General features: G+C 33.5%; 1 pseudogene; it reads left to right on the top strand.

Annotated features, from left to right (window-relative positions):
- The first annotated feature begins 3,409 nt into the window (after positions 1-3,409).
- Positions 3,410-4,087, top strand: LOC138145625 (retinoic acid receptor responder protein 2 pseudogene; annotated as a pseudogene).
- Positions 4,088-21,804: the final 17,717 nt, after the last annotated feature.

Below are 21,804 nucleotides of genomic sequence, written 5' to 3'. Positions count from 1 at the left end.
GTATATATATTCTGATTCTCAAAATAACCTCAGGGAATAGTTATAATATCATCTCAGTTTTAAAGATGAGGAAATTAAGAGAGGTTAGGTAAAATGGCCAAAGTCACACAGCTAATAAATATCTCAGGTAGTATTTGGCACCTCTCTCCAAGTCTAACATTCTATGCACTGACCTACTTAGGATATTTTATCATATCCAATGTGTAGTATAGTTATTCATGATCCATTGTTAAGGTGGAAGATCATGTTGATAACTTTGTCCTTGACTCAATAATATTTAATAATTTGAAAAAAATACTTCAATGAAACCATAAAAGGCTTGCTTTTTTGTGTATTTGGAGGGTATGTTGACTTGCATATAATCTGGGAGAGTTAAATCAAAAAAGAATAAAAATTTAAAGTTTCCCAAAAATCTTGACAAGGCAGATCATTATGCTAAACTAAATACAATAATATTCAATGAAGGAAATTTAAATGCATTACACATTAATCAGGAATACCACTTTAAACACATTGAAAAGGAACAGCTGATTTATGTTTAAATTAGTGATTTCAGTGTACAGGCTCTACATGAGCCAATTGTGTTATATGGAAGATAAAAAAAGCAGATGTGATTTTAGCATGAATAATCTCTAGAAATAGAAGATGATACTATGCCTGCAGATTTCCCTATTTGGTCCATATATGGAATGGTGAGTTCTAAATATAAGGTTTTAGGAAGGATAAATATAAACTGCATAACACTCAAAGAAGAGAATTAGGTATGAGATCATGGTTTTCTTCAATTAAATGGCAAGGTGACATGTGCAATAGATTAGATGCATTATTCTTTACTCCATAAGTTACAAAGAGATGTATATATGGGGATTGTAGAACTTTTGATTTCTACTTGACTGAAATTTCAAAACTTCTTAACCATTCAAAAATATTTAAAAGTGAAATTGGCTGCCTCAGGTGACAAAGGGTTCTAGGTTACAAATGTTGTGGGGGAAAAAGGTGGAATGACCACTTGTTGGAGATGTTATAAATAGGATTTTCAGTTAAGTGATTTCATGGTTCAACTAGATAATAATTAAGATATCTTCCATCTTTTTGGTTCTGCTATGCCAACATGGTGAAATTAAGGAAGGCAAAATGGAGGAAGAAGAAATTCAGTTGACTATTTAGGTATATTGGAAATTCATTAAGAAAAATATAGTAAAGGGATTAAGTATAGGTAACTGGAATAAATTAATATTTATAGAGTTTTAAAGCAACAAGGATAACAATATAACAGTACCTTAAAATTCACATAGTTGCTTTTGTGCTCCCAGTCATGAACCTATATATATATATATATATATATATATATATATAAACTTATAATTATATACCAATGGTATATAATTTAAAGAAACCTAATTCATCCTAATAACAAAGTTGGCTAGTGATTATAATGTATTTTATTACAGTCTACTAAACTCTTTGGTGAAACTAAGAAAGTTTTAGAGGACTGTTCCATAAAAATCAAAAGTGTATTAGTGTATTATGGTGTGACTATTGAACAATGATATTTCAAAAATAATGGTGTGGCACAGGGGTGGCTTAGTGACGCAGTGAATAGAGCACTGTCCCTGGAGTCAGGAGGACTTGAGTTCAAATCTGGCCTCAGATACTTGACATAATTAATAGTCATGTGACTTTGGGCAAGTTACTTAACCCCAATTGCCCTCCAAAAGATTTTTACAATGGTGCTCTTTTTGATCTTATTAAACATTGATGAAATCACTAAGAAAAGTGATGCTGTTGAAAATCTTAATGCAGGAAATATTTCTGTAATTGTGTGATTTCATGGTACATTACTGAGAGTATTGAATGATAAAAATACACCAACAATTGGGATTATACATGGATATGTGAACAGAATTGTGTTCTATAATTATTTGGCAGCTTGGTAAGGCTGTGGATAACATTATTGTCCTTGGGTCAAGAAGATCTAAATTCAAATCTGTCCCCAGACATTTACTGGCTCTACTCTGTGTAAGTCATTTAAATTCTGTTTGTCTTTATGTTGTTCTCTGTCAAATAGTGTATGTGTTATGTCAAAATTTTTAAAGATTTAATTTTTCATTAATATTTTTTGGTAATTACCCAGAAAAAATAGTACTTTGTCTACTTATCTATCATTTATTCATACATTATCTCTCTATATATGTCTATCATTTATCTAATATATATTGTAACTAAAATTTAATTTAGTACTTTATTATATAAAGATAGTGGACATCTTGGTGAGTCTTTAGCACCATTTCCAATGCATTTGCTCATTCAGTTAATAATTTCTATGGAAGACTTCTAGGTATTCAATGATTACCAGACAAACTGAAAAGGAAAACAGAAATCATTTTATCCATTTGTATTTTAAAAGCTCTAAAATGGACAAATACCCAGCAATATAATTAAACTAACATCAACAAGAGCATTAATGGGTTTCACTGCCATGCTCTCCCAATTTTGGCAGTTTACATTCAGTTCAGTATTTTGAGATATCTTTCACCATCGAGTTTCTCTTGACTTTTGCAGTGCATGGCGGTGGGGATAGGAAGATTTAGGGACAAGAAAAGAATAAAGAAAACTAACAGAAAAGATTTTATCTAGACTATAAATAAAACCAGGTGAAATAAGAAAACTGTAGCTAAATAGGTGGATGTTTATGTGGTAATTTTTGAATATGACAATATGGTTTCCAGAATTAGTTTCACCATATGCACAAAAGACAATGAGAAACTTTAGTTTATGGGATACTCAGTAATCTTAACTTGAAGTACACATGAAAAACTTAAGTCAGAACATCAAGCTGGAGTTGCTTACAGCTTATGTATAAATCTCTGTTGCAAAGACTTTTTTAAAACCTCAATTTTATGAATTTGACAAGATACACCATTTTAAGTCATCATAAATATTGGTATTTGGTTTCCTCAAAATGAAAAGAACAGGTGTTTTATAAGTGAAAGCATATTCAATGTTGTATAGTGGATTGAAAAGATTAAGGAAAATTAGATGATGCTATGTTTATTTTTTTAATATAAAACATTTAATGTAGTAGAAGATGTGGAAAAACTAGAACACAAATACATTGTTGGTGGAGTTGTGGATCGATCCAACCATTCTGCAGCACAATTTAAAACTATGCCCAAAGATTTATAAAACTATTCATACCCTTTGATACAGCAATACCACTACAAGGTCTCTATCCCAAGAGATCATAAAAGGGGAAAAGATCCACATAGAAATGTTTATAACAGCTATTGTTATTGTGGCAAAGAATTGGAAATTGATGGCATTCCCATCAGTTGAGATTTGGTGGACAAGTTATGTTATATGAATTTTATGAAATACTTTTGCTCCTTAAAAAAAAGATGAGCAGGAAAACGGCTACCGGAGCTTAAGAGGAGAGATCCAGCAGCCCCAGCTAAGAAGAAGGTGCCTGGCCTGGGTCCAGTTTACTTATGTGCAGAAAAGAAATGAGGCAGTTGCTGTTGCCCCTGGCCCTGTGGCTCAGTGCTCTGGGGCCCACAGGAACCACGGGAGATGAACTCTCAGTGGCGCAACAAAGAGGCTTGCAGGTGGCTTTGGAGAAGTTCCACAATCACCCACCTGTGCATGGGCATTCAAGGAGATTGGTGTAGACAATGCCAGTGTCATGTCATTCCCTGGAGGGACATTTGTTGGATTGGAGTTTGGGCTCCAGCAGACCAGCTGCCAAAAGAAGGACTGGAATTATGCTGAGTGCAAGGTTAAACCTAATGGGTGGAAGAGGAATTGGTTGGCTTGCATCAAGTTTGATTCTAAGTACTGGATGCTGAAACAGATGATTCACTGCCCCATTGGGCCCCTGTGGGGTCAAAGGTTCCTGAAGGGCAGCAGAAAAGCCAGTGCACTCAAGTGGAAAGAGCTGGTGAGGAACCCCACAGCTATTACTTCCCTGGAACATATGCCCTTTCTAGGAGTCACAGCTCTGGCTGAATCCAAAGCAGGGAGCTACCTTGCTTTCAATCCCTTTGAAAACCAGTGAATAGTGTGAAGGTTCCCAACACACCTCCCTACCCATCAGGACAAGCAACCCCTATCTAACGTCACCTGGGAGAAGAGGCCAGACTCTACTAACCCTGTATACAGCACCCTTGCTCCTTCCTGTTTCTAATAAAATTTCCAGAAACTGTGATCCCTAAAAAAAAATGAGCAGGCAGACTTCAGTAAAACCTGGAAAGAACTACATGAGCTGATGCTGAGTGAAGTGAATAGAACCAGGACAACATTGTACAAAGTAACAGCAACATGGTTCAATGATTAATTTGATAAATTTAACTCTTCTCAGAAATGCAATGATCTAAGAAAATTCCAAAAGACTCAGGATTAAAATGTTGTCCACAACCAGAACAAAAAAGAACTATGAAGTATGAATGCAGATCAAAGCATACTGCTTTCTCTTTTTAAATTTTTTTTCCTTCTCATGATTTTTCTCTTTTGGTCTGATTCTTCTTTCACAACATAAATAATGAGGAAACATGTTTAATATAATTATATAGACTATATCAGAGGGCATGACATCCTGGGGAGAGGGGAGGGGAGAGGACAGGGAAAAAAATCTAGAAGTTAAAACCTTACAAAATTAAATGTTGAAAACTAAAAATTAATTAATGAATCTTAAAAACCAAACATTTAAAGTAGGATTAAAAAAATAGTCTTAGATATTCTTCCAGTGTAATGTGACTTCAATGAACAGGTTAAAATCACAAAAGATTTTCTTTAAGATCCCATAACAAAGTGAATTTGTTTGATGATTCTTTAATTGTTCAAGTCAGGTCTGTATTCACATGGAGTCAAACATAACAATGATTTTCATAACTGGCATTGAGATGCCTCTGTCAAAAGCATTAATGCAAAAGATATTCCTTATAAATTGTGAAGTTCTCAATATATTCTTAGTTGTATATATAACACTCACAGTTTATATTAAGCTCAGAAATGGTCCAGAGCCTTCTCAGTAAACTTCATGGTCACTCAGAAAAGATCAGTACTAGTCAAGTGATAAAATGAATACTATGATAAATATTTGCTTTCAAGAATTCATGTAGCTGGATAAGCAACCTTCAGTTCATTCAATATACCTTGAAGTATATATTGAAGTATACTTCAGATGGTCAAATAAACTAGATTTAGAATTGCAAAGAAGAAATGTACTGGGTTTCATTTCAAAAATGCTGCAATACTTCCATGATCACAGTTACTCTGAATGGAAGAAAAGCTTGGTATAACCAGTATTCTCTAAATGATGCTATTTGGCTATGAGTCATGGAATGTCATAATATTAAAAGAATTAAAATTACTGAAAAGTCAAAAAACAATAAAGATGCATACCGGTGGGGAACATCACCTATTGCCACTGATAGGTCATTCTCACATAACGGCTTAAGCAATGCCATCTAGACTGCAATGATGGTAACTAGGGAATGTTAAAAGATTTAGCAGTACTTTAGCATATTTTGAAGATCCTCTCTGGAGGTATTGTGGGAGTTCATGGACAAGAAATAACAGAATGAATTACTTTATGATTTTTCAGCTTTTGAGAAAATACCCAAATGAACGAAAAGATGGCCTAAATTTTACCTAAGCTTTTTAATATACTGGAGGTGCTTTAAAAATCTATACTTTATCCATATTTTTCCCAATGTGTAACATTTTGAACAGAAGCCTAGAATACAAAGACCATAGAAGTAAATTTTAGGGATCAATCTGTTCTGTTTATTGGTAACTAATATGTCTTATAATTTGGGGCAAGTTACTTTGCCTTTTAAATATTCAAATTATCCACCAATAAAATTAACAACTTCTCAAAAGAACTTCAATTAGACAGCAGTACTTAAATATTATTTATTTCAAATTGGTCATTGAAGATATGATGCCTGTAAGGTTTAGATATGTAACATGACTTTCTTAAATAAATCACAACTGGTTAATGACAGGCACAACCTCAAGTCTCTCAACTTCTATTCTGATACTCAACATAGTCCTTTCTGTCTCTAAAAACATGTTATTTCATTATAAGTGTAATACTTCCTCTAGAGGTGGGTGTATTACATAAAATTCAGTGACTTGGAAGTTTTTGCTCATTTTCTGAGGCAATATTATGTGATATGAGCTGGAACAGGAAATAAAATGATACCTTGTGGAAATGAAGGGAAAAGAGGATAATGAGTGAAAGGATGTGGTGGGTCTTTACCCTGGGCATATGAAGTAGCAGCTCTACATTAGTGGTGATAGCAACATTAATAATTTCCCTCTATAAATTTGTATTTCTGAAGGGGTTCTCCTTTGAGCAGGAGACAAAGTACTGAAGTCCCTTCATTAATTACTTGGCTATACTTGGGTTGGAATTATTTCACTTTTCCAACATGCCTCTACCCAGGTGCCTATCCTATCTTTTCTGTTCACCTCTGTTCATCTTTCTTATGTGTGATTTCTTCCTCCATTAGATTATAAACTACTTGTATTCAGAGATTGCATTACCTTGTCCATTTTTTCCCCTGGGAATGCTTAGCACAATCTCTGTCGCGTGAAGACAGTTAAAAATTACATATGGCTAAAGAAGGAATGGCATTTGCTATAGCCAAATTTATTTGGTCTGCTACACTAACTCAAAACTCATTACAAAATTTTCTTCTTCATACAAGGAACATTATCGTGAATCATTTTTTAATTATTATGAACTTAGGTCTTTAAATCAGTATCATCAGAGCATGAGCCTGAGGTAGCAACCCCAAGGATTCTATTTGAAACACATTTAAAATTTTTAAGTAATGATGATATTTACATAATCAAATCTTTGCTTGTACATGTTTATGGACATATTCATGATCTATTTGTTGCTGTCATAGATAATAACATTTAAAGTTAGAAAAGTTTCTAGGAAGCACCTAGTAAATGCTCCTCTTTAAATTATAATGACCCTGTTATCTACTGATTTTTCTTCAGTCCAAATACACTTTTTCAATCTCCTTTGGTTTTTCATTAATTTCCATACAACTAACTGTGTGTCCATCCTGAGTCCTCTTCTCTTCTCTACCTATATAGTACCTTGCTTGGTGATGTTGTAAGATCCCAAAGGTTTAGGTCTCTATACAAATAATTAACAGTCCTGTATATCTATCTATAATCTCTTTCTTCTGCTCCTTTAACCTAAACATTTAAAGCTGGATGTCCTATAGACATTTCAAAGTCGCTCTTACCAAAACCAAGCTCATTTTCCTATCCTATTCCCCTTCGAAATACAACAACAATTTCTTTTCTATTCAAATATCCTATTACTGTTAAAGAATTCTATTTTAGCATTAAGGAAACCAGGTTCACAAGCATGTTGTCTTGCTCAGCTCTGCTCTCACTTACTCCATATTAATAATCTGTTGTCATATATTAACATTTCTACCTTTACAGCTTCTGTTGTATATGTCACCTTTTTGATTGTCAACCTGCCTAAAGTATGTTACTATTCCAATCCTTCTTCCATTCATTTGCCAAAGTGATGTTCTTAAAGTAGGATTATGATTCCATGCTTCTTCATTGGCTTTACTTTCTATCGAATGTTCAACCTTATTAACTCTATTTATTGGCTTCCTTCAAGAGTTATCAAAGTCTATGTCCTGTGTGAGGCCTTGTTCTCCCCATTGCTTGATGCTACTGCCTTTCCTATAAATTTGCCTTCCATTTGCTCTGTATATATCCAGTATGTACAAACTTCTTTGCACACTGCCTCCTCCATTAGATAATGATTTCCTGGAGAATATGCACCTGGTTTTTGCAATTCTTCATATACCTAATTCTTGGTGCAGTGAATGACACATGATAATCTCTAAATAAATGCTTATTAACTGCTGCCTTTGTAATGTTGATTGCCTCTCTGAACTTCAATTTCCTCATTTTGAAGTGGTTGTTCTAAAATATACAGTAAAGGTAATTCTCAATAAAACATAATTTCTTAAATTATACATAGATATTAGTTTTTTTTGTTTTAGTAAAGATATACCCAGCCTGGTTTATTTCTCTGGGCATATGCAGGTATCCCCTGGTAATCAACAGTCTAATGACTACGCTTAAAATTTAGGGAACCAATTTCTGGCTATAGTTGTTCAAGGATTTTAATGGGTGATGAAACAAAGTGTTCTAATTAGCTATGGAATTAGAATGACATATGCCTAAGAAGCTGCTGAGTTTAAACTGAATGTGCTCGTAAAAGGGGTGACCCACCCATGTTTGTAAAAATGTTTCCATTCTAGTTGCAAATAAAATTGAACTAAGCAGTTTTCACTATTAGACAGGGGTTGGAAAGAAGGCCTAATTCTCTCCCCCATCTAGCATGTTGCCAGAAGTCCATGGTGGCTCCTTTTTTTTGCTTTAATCCCTCACCTTAGGTAAATTATTTTTTCCAGAAAAGAGTGCCCAGGTAATTTTGATTTCAGGACATTAGATTTCCTAAATGACAACCAAAAAGAGTGATTTATTCTACTGGATATCCTAGCAATGAATGATAGAGTACTGATAGAGAAAACATAGAAGAAACAACTCTAGATGAATGTAGATATAGAAAGACAGACAGAAGCTACATCAGGGAGCTTGGCTTTTGAAAGGAGCTGTAGACCATCAGAGTCCATCAAAGACATATAACTGAGGGGAAAACATGAGGACTCCATGAAGTGGGAGAAAGGACTTCCAGTAATCTGGTATTGTCATTTTATTCATTGACTGTGATAGTTTCTTAGTCAAGGCCCTGAAGCAGCACCATACTCTAATTCAATACATCCTCCCCAGAAACCTATGTATACAAGGCAGAAGATCACTCCTACTTTTAGGAGAATGTATTTTGTACCTACAACTCTTGTCATACCTAGTCAGTATTACTTTTGCTAAACTTAATAGAGTTCAACATGCTATCAATCATGGAAAACACATAGTGGGGTTCTATAATGTATGAAGGAACTACCTCTATGACATATCCTGGAACTTTTAAGGGAAAAGATGACACACATGTTTTGGAGACCTTATGCAACAGATAAATATGTTTAGAAAATGACCAGAAAAAGGGTATTATCAATTATCCTTTCCAAATTTAAATTATTCCTCCTTGTAAAATGAAGAAAGTGAACAGAGTAAACTCTTTTTTCAGCACAATTCCTAACCTTATTATTGGTCATAGATGCATTTAGCAGTTTGGTGAAGCTCATGGATGCATTATCAAAATAATATTTGTAAATGCATTATGAAAATATAAAGGATTTTAAAGGATATTAATTATAAAGACATATAATTGAAAAAACAATGATTCCATGTTAAAAAAAAGCGTTTATAGATATCTCTTGATTCCTTTTAGACTCATTTATCATTTTGTCTATGGGCTAAAGTTTTACTTTCAATTATCACATTAATGCAAAATATGGTCCTGATAATTTATGGAGTGCTTTCCTATGCTTTCCCATTTTTTCTTCATATGAAATTGTGTGAACTGGTGAGAGAAGGCATTATTGTCCCAAATTGTCCAAGGTAAAGGAGTTGAAAAATGCTAAAACAGAAACTTGATACTATGTCTTTTTACTCTATGTTCAGAGCTCTTTCTACTATAGTACACTTACCAACTTTTCATGGCTGTCCAGGTTGCAATAAATTGATTATTGAGCTATTCCCTTTCTTCATTTCTGTAGATCCACTCTTGTCTCAGGGATAAATTCAACCACGGAATGAATGATTAACAGCTTACCCATATCTCAAGATATTCAGGAAAGGCTTCCATAGACCCACTAAAGCAACATGGGCCAATTAACAAATTGAGAAAAGCAGATGGGAAGGAGCTGGTAAAAAAAATCAACACTACTAATGGTGGCAACCATCTGCATATATGGTAAATAATTTAAACATGTCCACATAACAAAGAGATATCACATTTTCTTTTGACCATACCGATTCATATTTCATTAAAAGTATCTTTATTTTCCATTCAGAAACTTACTTTACTACCTTTTCATTCGGTTTAGCAAGGAAAATGAGGCTAAACTCTTCTCCCTCACTTTAAACATTTTTCTTCTACTGTGTATAACCATTAGACCTGGATCATAACCTATAATAATGGACACATATGGGGCCAAAACATATATCCTTAAGAAATCACAGGTCTGCAAATTGAATTTTAGCAAGTAAGAACCTGTATTTTATTGTCTAACTTAAAGAGAACTATAAAAGAAAATTGAAGCTTATTTTTGGCATCAAATTTTCATATGTTGTTTTGTGTCAGAAGAAAAAAAAAACAGTAACATATTTCCAGAAAACACCCACATTACAGTCAACATTCTAAAATAGCTAAGATAACTTGCCTGATGATCTCCTTCATTTTGAATATCTGGACTTCACAAACAAGAAAACCATTTATTTAATTTTGAGTTCCAGGGAGATAGTAGAGATCTATTTCTGCTTAAAAATTTAACCTACACAGTGCAAACTAAAATAAACATGCTAGGAAAAAAAATACTACTCATTGTTTATAGGTAGAATTTTACTACTTCCTTTTAAGGCAGTTTTCCTCTAAAACTTATCTGATTTTTTGTTGTTGTAATAAGCACTAAAGAAGAGCTAGATCGGAGGATTTTATTGCAATTGTCAGGGAACCTGTTCCAAATTGTAGGTCTATATATACTGAAAGGCAATGTGAAAGAGATGGCTGACAAGGGATTTCAAAGACCTACCATGAAGGTTTCCTGTTAAAAGGTTGACTTAGTAGCAGAAAAATGTTTTGTTTTGTTTTTATTAAATGGAAACACTCTATTATGGTTTGGGTGAGCTTTCAGAGAGTGGGGAGCAGATCAATTACAAATATTTGTTTCAGTTGAGAATACAGTATGCTAAGTTACCTAAGTCTGGGACCATAAATTAAAAATTAGAGATCCCCAAAGATTCAGGTATCTCACAATGAAGGAAACTTGACAATAAAGTGTGGGATGAGTCATGTCCTCACCCAGGAAGATTTTCTCTAGGTAAATCTCTTGAATAAACTTAAGTACACATTCTAATTTTCTTCAAAAGAGAATGACTATGTCATTGAGTCTCATATATTATACTGGTAGGGAGTATGGAGCAGGCAGTATTTTACATGACCCAGAATGTTCAGAAGGCAATATTAATACATGAACAGATACAGAAAAACACCCCTTTAGAGATCATGCAATTCTAACAAACTTTGAACTGTTAGGATCTTTCATTTTAGTAAGTACTTCTCTACTATAATTCTACACATTCTCCCCCAGAATCATAGCACTACCCTGTCATTATAAACTTTAGAATCAAAACCATTCAATTCAAATTCTGTCTACTTCAAGTGAGTTTAGGTTTCCAGAAAATTCATTATAGCTGAAATGTAAGTAGCTAATATACTGTAATATGCCTCTACTATAACTCACCGTTACTTCTAGATAAAGAGGTTAAAAAGTGTAGGGTCAGGGCGGCCAGGTAGCACAGCGAGTAAGGGCACCGGCTCCAGTGTTGAAAAGACCTGGAGATTGAATCCCAGGCTCAGACACTTAGCACCCACCCAGAAATACCTGGCCTTGTGACCTTGAGCAAGTTGCTTAACCCCAATTGCTTAGGGCGTCCAGGTGGCTCAGCGATTAAGAGCACCAGCTCCAGTGTCGGGATGACCTGGTTCAAATCCGGGCTCGGATACTCAGCACCACACCCAGAAATAATAACTGGCCGTGTAACCTTGAGCAAGTTACTTAACCCCCGATTGCTTTAAAAAAAATTTTTTTTTAAGTGTAGGGTCGAAGGAAAATTCTTCCCTTGCTCTCCATCCCTCCCTCCACCATGGATCCACTGTGGAAAGTCCACAAGAGAAAAGATGAATAGAGAGGCACAGAGCATAACAACCTAACTTATAGAGAAGAACCAGATTGTTTATCAATCCTAAGCAAAGAGAGCTTATGTGTAAACAGTAAATAACTGAGTTCGCTGTACCCTTTAATTTTCTTTAAGCAATAAATCATGCCTTGTAATATCAGTTTGCCTAGGTAACTTTCCAATTTGTCCATAGACTTCCATGATCAACCTTCAGTTTCAGGGTATTATAGAATTTTACAACAGGAAGGAACAATAGAAGTTGTCTAGTTTCAAACATTAAAATGTTTTAATTAAAAAAATATTGAAATTACTCCCCTATGACATGCAATTTATATAACAGTAGTGGTGAGCCAGCATTATAACTATATATGAATAGCGAGTGCATAATCTGAACTCAGATTATTGACGATGCCTTTTGCTTATAGAAGCTAATATTTCATATCTTTCTGTCTCTCTTTCTGTTACTGTGTCTCTATTTTTGCCTTTATTTTTACTATCCCCCTTTATTCTTATTTTTTTCTGTCTTCCAACAACATGAAAAATTGTTTTTTCAAGGAAATCTAGTGGATAACGTATAGCCCTAGGTGATATTAATAATATAATGTCTTTCTTTACATTAAATTTGCATTTAAAATATTAGAGCAATACTCTATAAAAACTTAAAAGAAAATTAATAAACACATACAAAGTATCATATTTTAATGTCTTTAAATCTTCTCTGTTATTTTAGCAAAGACAATACCTTTTTAATTCAATAACACCAGAGAGCTATTATGAATAGTATGAGGGAATAAACCAACCATTGTAGGAGAAAGTCACTATTCTTAGTGACTAAACCACTCTACATAACTTGATTTTTTGCAATCCAAGTGAAAGCCAACTGTTCATTTCATTCATTCACCAAAATAACAGTAATTAAAATATTAGTGAAGATGGTAACATATATATATATATGAAAATATATAATCATTCTCTGCATACTGCAAAAAAAACTTTCAAATACAAGATAATTCTATAAATACTAAATTTTATTTATATTTTTGTATTTTAAAAAAGTTAATATATATGTGTATATTTCTAAGTCATTTTCTCCTATAAATTTGTTCTGTAGTCAAAAATTTTACTAATAATACAAAAGTTTATGTTTAACACTTTGCATATTGGTTTAGACAGATACGTCCAATTATAGGAGTTTTATTTTAAATGTTCACTTCATAGTTTATAAACATTTTTAAAAAGCAAATTCCCTGAATTGAATAAGTATTTTTTCTAACAAAAAAAAAGAACAACATTTAAAAATTAAATTGTCAAAAATAGTGGAATTAGCAAAGATTTTTATTTTTTGTTTGTTTATTGCTAAACTTAGGCGACTATTTCTTTCTAATATAAAATTTAGCTTCTAGGAAGCATAGTGATAGATACAGATAGAGTTTTGGTTTTTCATTCAGGAAGTTTTGAGTTTGAATTCTGTCTCAATCACTTTCTACTTGTGAAACCATATAGGAATCACGTAATCTGTCAGCCTATTTTTTTTTCCTCAGTAAAATGGACAGAATAATGTCATCTACTTCTGAGGTTATTGTAAAAAAAAATGAGTTAGCATACTGGAAACATTGGGTAAATATTAAAATGCTTCATAAAATTCTATGGTAGTTATTGTCCACTTTAGCAAATCTATTCTGAGATATTTTAATTTATGAACACATACCAAAATAAAAACCAGAACTATGATAATTTTGTTATTAAATTTAAATATTAATACATATGAAACCATTATTCTTTTGCAATAAAGCAATAATTTCTCTATGTAATGGAGATATTATAAAATATGTAAAATAGTTCAAATTAACCAGGACCCTTATATGGTCAACAATTAGACTGATTGGTTTCAAAAAACATTTGTGAGGCTCGTGCTTTTCCTAAAAGGAATAATGAAAAGTCATTTAAGCCAAACACAAAACAAACAAACAAAAAAAAACATGGTACCTGAACTCAAGTTGTATACTTAACAAAATTTTTAGATAGTCTTTAGATAACTTCAGGAGTATATTTAAAAGAAATTATTATTATTATTACTATTATTATTATTAGTATTTTGCTTTTCTGGAGGAGGGAAGTCAGGGCAAGTTGGGTTCAGTGAATTGCCCAAGGTCACTTGGCTAGCAAGTGTTAAGTGTCTAAGGCTGGATTTGAACTGAGGTCCTCCTGACTCCTGACGCTATTTACTGTGCCACCTAACCACCCCTAAAAGTAGTTCTTAAAGATATACATAAAGATTCTAACATCAAAATAATATGATGTTTTTACAAAATTTTGGCTTTTGAATACTGTCTGTAGAAATTAAAAGGATTACTAAAATAAATGACTTCGGAATAACACTGCTTGAGAACCAGTTGAATTTTGGAGCCCAGGAAGCAACTACCAATGTCCTGACCTAGATAAAACTAGAAGACGCTTATAAGATTTTTTTTTCCTTTTATAGTAATGGCACAACAAAAGCTTGACATTATTTTCAAAGACAGGAAGCTTGATTTTAACTTTGTAAATTATGAATTCCTTGAAGGCTAATAAAACTTTTGATATTGTCTTTTCATCCTCAGAACTTAAATCAGCTTCTGAATTTAATCTATAACACTTCAAATGCTTTACATTTTTACTACAAATATTCTATCTTATTTCTTAATTTTCCATGCTAGTATAAATTAAAATTAATAGTTAAAATATTACAATCCTTTCTTCCAATCCTCTACATTTATCTTCACTTCAGTATGTACACACACACATACATGTGTGTAACATATATTTACTTGTATATGTTATATGCACAGACATGTATGTATATAATAAATACAACTGTTCTTATAACTGTACATGGGACTCTATAAGATTTATGCATGTTTAGAGTATGCATGTGTATAAATTATGTATGTATGCACATAAAAATATTCAAATATTGACTATTTCATGTACTAACAACCCTTAAGTTACATAATTGCTTTATGCTAACTTAAACTAAGATCATTAGTTGCAGAGCAGTTGTCATTCTTATTTCAAAATTTATGAACCACTCCTAGTCCCTCAAATAACATATTTTGTAGCAAGGTGATATATTAGACTTCAAATATACTGGTTTCCTCTACTTAAATCTTTGAAAAGAATAATTTACTATAGATTTTAAAGAAACAATAACAAAGTTCTTTTTTTCTGCATCTGGTTTCATCTCTGGATGAAGATCCTTCTAAAGGTAGTGAGAAGATCTTGCTTATCTGAGACTTATATCAAAATCTATTTAAGTTTACCATCATCATCCCTCTGTTTTATGGGGAAGTATCCCTTAAATGCTGTCAGTATCCTAAGTGTTTTGCAAATGAACTGAATAAAATGAATATCTCTATTGTACTTTATCTATATAAAGTTGGGTCCTCTCCCAAACCCCTCCAAATACCTTTAAAAAAGACTTTAAACAGGGGTGGCCAGGTGGCACAGTGAGTAAGAGCACCGGCCCTGGTGTCAGGAGACCCAGAATCGGTTCTGGCCTCAGCTACTTAGCACACACACAAAATAATTGGCCGTGTAACCTTGAGCAAGTTACTTAGCCCCAGTTGCTTAAAAAAAAGACTTTAAACAAATTGTATAGCCAGAAAACCCACAAAAAGATGGAGATTAAGTCAAATACTAAAGGAATTCCAAAAAAACAATAAGGAGAATTCCTTAAAAATCAAAATTTGCTAAATGGAAAAGGGAGTCCAAAAGTACACTGAAGAAAATAATTCCTTAAAAATTAGAATGGGAGGGCAGAGTCAAGATGGCGGAGTAGAAATAGGACTTCCAAGTGTCTCTGACTTCCACTTCTTCCAATTCATGTAAAAAAGTGGCTGTAACCAAACTTTGGAGCTACAAAACTTAGAAAATGACAGACAGAACCTCCCACTGAATACAGTCCAGCCCCAAGCATGCCCAAGGTTTAGCCTCAGGGCAGAGTTGAGTAGAATATTTGACACTTAGATATAAGAAGCAAGAGAAGCATGAGAAGGTAAACAGGGAAAAGAAATCATAAGGAACTTATCAAAGTTGAACTGTTTACATTCCTACATGGGAAAATGATCATTGTAACTTATGAAACTTTTCTCACTATGAGAATAGTTGAAGGGAATAGAAATATATATATATATATATATATATGTCTATAAAGGAGGGTATATGAGAATATGAATACATATGTGAGTGTGTGTATATATGTGTACAGGTATACATAGATAGAGGGCACAGAACTAACTTACTAGGAAGGGATGATATTTAAAATGTGAAATTACCAGGTGAGAGAAGTATATAATTAGGGGAGATGGGGAGAGACAGAATGGGGTAAACTATCATATAGAAAAGGCAATGGGAAACTGTTGCAAAATAGGGGAAGAACAGGAAGGCAAAAGGCAATGGGTCAACCTTATTCTCATTGAATTTAGCTCATGGAGGGAATGACATGCCCACTAACTAGGGAATCTAACCCTACAGGAGAATGGGGGGCGGGGAAGGGGATGATGGAACGGAGGGCAGGCATGGGGGAGGCAAATTGGAAGCAGCCACTTTTGAAAAGGGACAGGATTAAAGTAGAGAATAGAACAAGTGGGAGGTAGGATAGGATGGAAGGAAATGTAGTCAGTCTTTTACAATATATACATTATGGAAATGTTTTGCATAGCTACACATGTACAAACTATAATGAATTGATTATCTTCCCAGGAAGCGTGGGTGACAGGGGAGGAAGAGAATGAATCTGGAATTCAAAGTTTTAAGATAAAATGTTTAATATGTACATATATATACATATACTATTATTAATATTATTGTATATATAACTGGCAAATAAGATATACAGGCACTGGAGCATAAAGATCAACCGTGCCCTACTGGAAAATCAAAGGGGGTATGGGGAACGATATGGGAGAGGGCAGATTTGAGGAGGCATCTCTATTTTGGGATAGTGGGGAGGGGAAAAACGGAAGAAAATTTGTAACTTAAAATCTTGTGGAAATGAGTTATGTAAACTCCAAGTTAATAAAGTATTTGATGAAGTAGAAATATAAAAATTAAAAGGGAGCAAATGCAATCTATGACTTTGTGGAAATCAACAACAAAAAAAGAGAAAAAAGAATACAATGTGAAATATCACACTGGAAAAATAACTGACCTGGAAAATTGATTCGGGAGAGATCATTTAAAAAAATATTGGATTCCCTGAAAGCCAAGATAAAAAAGAGTCGAGACATCATTTTTCAAGAAATTATCAAGAAAAATTGCCCTGGTATTCCAGAACCAGAGAGTGGAAAAGAAGTCAAAATAACCTACTGATTACCTCCTTAAAGAGATTCCAAAATAAAAACTGGAAATATAGAAAAAATGAAGAATTTCCATGTCAATGTTGAAATACTGCATGGAGCCAGAAGGAAATAACTGAAGTATTGTGGAATCACAGTCAGGATAACATATAACACAGGAGCTTCTACATTAAAGGATCAAATGACTTTGGATATGATTTTCTAGAGTGCATAAGAACTAGAGTTACAGCCAGAAATCACCTGCCAAGGAAACCTGAGTACAAAGCTTCAGGGGGGAATTGAATATTCAAAGAGATAGAGGCCTTTCAAGCATTCTTGATAAAAAGTCCAGAGCTGAATATAAAATTTGACTTTCAAATCAAAGACTCAAGAGAAACATACAAATTTAAACAGGAAAGGAAAATCATAAATGACTTAATAAGGTTAAACTCTTTACACTCCTACATGGGAATTCATGTAACTCCTTATAACTCATAACATCTTTCTCATTATTAGAGTAGTTAGATTATATAAAAACAGAGGACTCAGGTGTGAGTTGAATATGAAGGGATGATATAAAAAAATAAAATGAAGGGTTGAGAGAGGAATGTACTAGTAGAAAAGGGAAAATAATGTTAAAATGAGATAAATTATGTCACATAGAAGAGGTGAGAAAAAATTTTTAAATTAGAGCTGGAGATTCACGAGAAGAGGAGCAGTGAGTGAACCTTACTTTCATCAGAATTGGCTCAAAGAGGGAGTAATATACACACTCAAAAGGGCATAGAAATCTATCTTACCTTACAGGATAGTAAGAAAGGAAGGGGAAAGGAGAATAGGAGGTTGATAGAAAAGAGGACAAATTTGGGGCAGGGTAGTCAGAAGCAAAATACTTTTGCGGAGGGACAGTATGAAAGGAGACAAAGAATAGAATAAATGGGAGGGGCGATAAGATAGAGGGAAACACGGTTAGCAATAGTAACTGAAAAAAGTGAAGCAAGTTTCTCTGATAAATGTCTCATTTCTCAAAAATCTAGAGAACTGAGTCAAATTTATAATATTAACTCATTACACAATTGATAAATTATCAAAATATATGAATAGTTTTCAGATAAAGTAATCAGTCATTTATAGACATATTGAATAATACTCTAGCTCATCATTGAGAGGAGAATCACAAATTAAAGCAATTCTTAGGTGCTACCTCATACCTATTAGATTGACTAACAGAATAGAAAAGGCAAATGATGAATCTCAGAGAGGATGTGGGGAAAATGACATATCAATGCATTGTTGATGGAGTTGTGAACTCCATTAAACTATCATTCTATACCCAAAGGGTTATAAAACCATGTATATACTTTGACCTAGCAATACCAATATTAGGACTTTATCCCAAAGAGATGAAAAAACAAAAAGGAAAAGGGCCTGTATGTCCATAATATTTATAGCAGCTCTTTTCTGGAGGCAATTCTTTTTTTTTTTTTTAATTGAGTGTGTGCCTATCAATTTGGAAATGACTGAACAAGTCGTTGTATATAATTATGATGGAATACTATTGTGCCATAAGGAATGATGAGCAGGATGTCCTCAAAAAATGTGGAAAGACTTGCATGGGCTGATGCAAAGTGAAACATACTGTGTACAAAGTAACAGTAATATTGTAAGATAATCAGATCGGAATGACTCAGCTATTCTCAGTAATACAATGATGCAAGACAATGCTGAAGAATTTATGATGAAAAATATAATCTATCCCCAGAGAAACAACTGATGGTATCCAAATATAGATTGAAGTAATTTTTTTACTTTATTTTTCCCTGAGGTTTTTTTTTGTCTATGTTTTCTTTCACAGTGTGACTATTATGGATATATTTGCATCACTACACACTTATAACCTATATGGAATTGCTTTCCTTCTCAATTGGAGAGGGGATATGGAGGGAGGAAAGGAGAGAATTTGTAATTAAAGTTTTAAAAACAAATGTTAATAATTGTTTTTATATGTGACTAGGGGGAAATAAATAATAAATAAAAATGCATATTGGATTAGAGGTATTTTCCTCATCTCATATGATGTTTGTTAACTTTGATATTGATTTTGAATTTCATCTATGTGCTACTTTGTTGATAGTCTGAGTAATTATGAATTAAACTGATTCTGAAATGACTCCTTCATCAGTGCTGACAAGTTGCCTGATTAAGTCAGATTTTATTTCTGTATGTGTGTGTGTGTGTGTTTGTGTATGTGTGTGATGCTATTCAATTGGAACCATTTCTGGCAGTTTCATCTACTTTATGAAAATGTTAGTGAAGTACTGGCAAGTGATTGGCGAGTACACTATAAAAGTCTTTTGACTCTTTAATTCCTTAAACCAAAACCATATTTAAAGCATGCCTTTTCACCTTCTTTTAACCTTAACTTGGAAACCACAAACTGCAAAATCATATATCAGATTGGGATGGAGGAACTTCTAATTACTCAAGTTGTAGTTCAATCATTTCAATCACATGCTACTTCCTGATTCCAATTGAGTTTTTTTGGGGGGGTGTGGGGGTGTTTTTTGTTACTGTGTTTTCCTTTCCATCAAAGATAATGAATTTTCTTGCAATTTCCTTCTCCAGGTCATTTCCAGAAGAGGAACTGAGGCAAACAGAGCTAAGTGAATTTCCTAGGATCACATAACTAGTAAGTCGCTGGAGACAGTTTGGAACTCAGAAAAAAATTATTCTTCCTGGCTTCAAGCCTGACAATTTATCCACTATATCACCTAGTTGCTTCTAGGCATGATTTTTCTATTAATTATTTACAACAAAATAGCCATTAACATTTTTTGACAATTATAATTGCTGTGTATTTCCTTCTTTCTTATTTCCCCCTTTTTATTCTCTCTCTATCTCTCTTTGTCTCTGTCTCTCTTTCCCTCTCCTATCACACCCTCTTTCTTATGCCCTTGCTGTCTTACTTTTTTATATCCAGATGAGTTTGTAACTTATTAGCTTTGTGAGCCTGTTCTGATGAGAGTGAGTTTCAAGCACAACCTCCACTTCCCCAATCTTCTCCTCTATTACAAAAGCTCTTTTGCACCTCTTTTATTGACATAATGAACCCAGCCTACTTTTCCTTTTTTTCAATGCATTCCATTCCTCTTTCTTACACCTCACTTCTTTTATATATCATCCCATTATAATTAAGTCACACCTACATCCTCAGTCTATATGTACACCCTCTAAAACCCTAATAATGAGAATATTCTTGGGGTTCCATATATTATCTTCCCATGCTGAAATGGAAACAGTTTAAGATTCTTGAATATCTTAGGATTTCTCTTTCTGCTTCATCTTTTTATATTTCTTTTGAGTTTTATATTTGAAAGTCAAATTTTCGATTTAGGCACTGGTCTTTTCATTAAGCATGCTTGAAAGAACTCTATTTCATTAAATGTTTATTTTTTTAACCTTTCAGTTTTGCTTGATAAGTGATTCTTGGTTGTAAACCTTTCTTTGACTTCCAAAATATCAAATTCTGAGCCGTCTTATCCTTTAATATAGAATCCTAAATCTTGTAATATCATGACTGTGACTCCAAGATATGTCTTTATTTTTATTTTATTTCTGGATATCTTTTCTAGCAATATAGAAATAATTTATCCTTTACATTAGAGTTCCTGAATTTGATTATAATATTCCTCATGGGTTTTATTTTAGTATCTCTGCTTTTTTTATTGAATTTATTTCTACACTTTTAATTTATAATATTCAGTTCCACCATTCCTTGAGTTTCTAATTTTCTCCACCTCCCTCTCTTCCCCTATTCCCACCCATGGTGGTATGCAATCAAATATAAATTCTACAAATAACTTCAAATTAAACATTAGTCAAGTTGTAAAGAACTATTATAACCGATGGATTAAACAATGAGAAAGAACGAACAAAACAAAATAAAACAAAAAAGAAAGACTGCAAGAATTTTGTTGCAGTCCATATTCAGATGCTGTAGTTCTGTCTCTGGATGTGGGTATCCCTTTCCATAATGAGCTTTTTGGAGTTGTCATCTAACCTTGCATTGCTGAAAGGAGCCCATTCTATCAAAGTTAGCCATCACACATACGATGTTTCTGTCATTGTGCAAAAATTCTCCTGGTTCTGCTCTTCTCACTCAGCATCAGTTAATATAAGTATCTCCAGGTTATAATGAAGTCTGTCCGCTCCTCATTTCTTATAGCACAATAGTATTCCTTTACATTCATATACCACAACTTGTTTAGTCATTCTCCAATTGATGGGCATCCCCTTGATTTCCAATTCTTTGGCACCACAAAAAGAGCTGCTTTAAATATTTTTGTACATATGGGTCCTTTTCCCACTTCTATGATCTCTTTGGGATAGAGGACTAGAAGTGATATTGCTGGGTCAAAGGGTATGCACTTTTTTATAGCCCGTTGGGCATAGTTCAAGATTGCTCTCCAGAATGGTTGGATCAGTTCAAAACTCTAACAAAAATATAATAGTGTGTTGGGCATGGGTAGGTGGCACAGTGAATAGACCACTGGCCCTTGAGTCAGTAGGAACTAAG

The sequence above is a fragment of the Petaurus breviceps genome, unplaced genomic scaffold, assembly GCF_028583685.1.
Source record: "Petaurus breviceps papuanus isolate PSGF00001 unplaced genomic scaffold, PetGlider_PUasm1.0 90743, whole genome shotgun sequence".
Lineage (NCBI taxonomy): Eukaryota > Metazoa > Chordata > Mammalia > Diprotodontia > Petauridae > Petaurus > Petaurus breviceps.
The sequence above is the reverse complement of the archived record's forward strand: the minus strand, read 5'-3'. Positions and strand labels throughout refer to the sequence as shown.